The 1,242-nt window shown below is 51.2% G+C and overlaps 1 pseudogene; it reads right to left on the reverse strand.

Moving 5' to 3' along the window:
* Positions 1–242: 242 nt before the first annotated feature.
* Positions 243–555, reverse strand: LOC147574273 (NADH dehydrogenase [ubiquinone] 1 alpha subcomplex subunit 3 pseudogene; annotated as a pseudogene).
* Positions 556–1,242: the final 687 nt, after the last annotated feature.

Here is a 1,242-nt window from a genome sequence, read left to right on the forward strand (position 1 = left end):
CAGGGGGTTCAGTGGAACCCGGAGACTCGAGCTGTTTGAGTGCATTGACCCAGATGCTTCCATGCCAAGTCTCTGAGTCCTAATCCTTGTCTACTGGGGCATGACCTTGGCAGGACAGACTTGTCTTCGGTTGAGAATTTGATCCTCTCTGGATCTCCATTCTTCTCTTTCTCTGCTGGGGTCGGTTTTCACACTGCTATTGGGGGCCACAGAGGAGGCCTCCTCCTTGTCGACAGAGATGCTCACAGTTTCTGTAGCCTGTCCAAACTTGGGCCCTGGGGGCCCTGGGGTGGCTGGGCGTGTCGGGTATGTTCCCATCACTTCAGAGGGGCACTGGGTAGTGGTAGGGTGTGGCCTGGTGAATCAGGATGGCGTACTTGGTAGGTACGAGGTGCTGAGCGGGGGGCAGAATTATAGTGAGGCCCCCTGTGGTGAAGGCCCCGGTGTCAGCACTGGCTCCTTGGCCCAGGCATCTCTGAGGAAGGCGACGAGTCCTGAAGGGGTGGGTGAGAAGGGTAACCATCCGCCATCTTGTCTCCCCTGTGGCTGCGCCATTATTCTTATAGTGAATTCCCAGACCTGATTCTTAGCTTTTCCTGCCTCCAGCTGCAGAAGATAAGAGTCTCTCTCTACTTGCTGCCAAGGAGACTTTTACACTTTGCCTTAAATTGATGATTAAGTCCTCAGCCTTTCATTGCCTTTCTTTAAGCATTGATAGCCTCCAGCCATGTGACCCCACAGTCCTTGCATTCCTATTTCCCTCCAACTTCTGAAATGCCTGGGGATTGTCCTCCACCAGTGCCTTCCTTCCAAGGTTTCCCAACCCAGGGCATCCCCAGTGAAAGTTTTAACAATTGCACCAGGTCCAGAGTGCCAGGGCCTCCCGGCTCCTGACCTTCCAGCTCCAAACTGGTTTTAGAAGTCTGCTTCCTGTCCGACTTTGGCTCAGATCATGATCTCCCGGTTTGCGAGTTGGAGCCCTTTGTCTGGCTCTGTGCTGACCGCTCAGAGCCTGGAGCCTGCTTCGGATTCTGTGTCTCCCTCGCTCTCTGCCCCTCCCCCACTTGTGCTCTGTCTCTCTCTCTCTATCAAAAATAAAATGTTAAAACAATTTTTTTTTAATTTTTAATTTTTTTTATTAAAACATTTTTTTTAACATTTATTTATTTTTGAGACAGCATGAACAGGGGAGGGTCAGAGAAAGAGGGAGACACAGAATCTGAAACAGGCTCCAGGCTCTGA

Source organism: Puma concolor, chromosome E1, assembly GCF_028749965.1.
Source record: "Puma concolor isolate L17-30 chromosome E1, mPumCon1.1.hap2, whole genome shotgun sequence".
Lineage (NCBI taxonomy): Eukaryota > Metazoa > Chordata > Mammalia > Carnivora > Felidae > Puma > Puma concolor.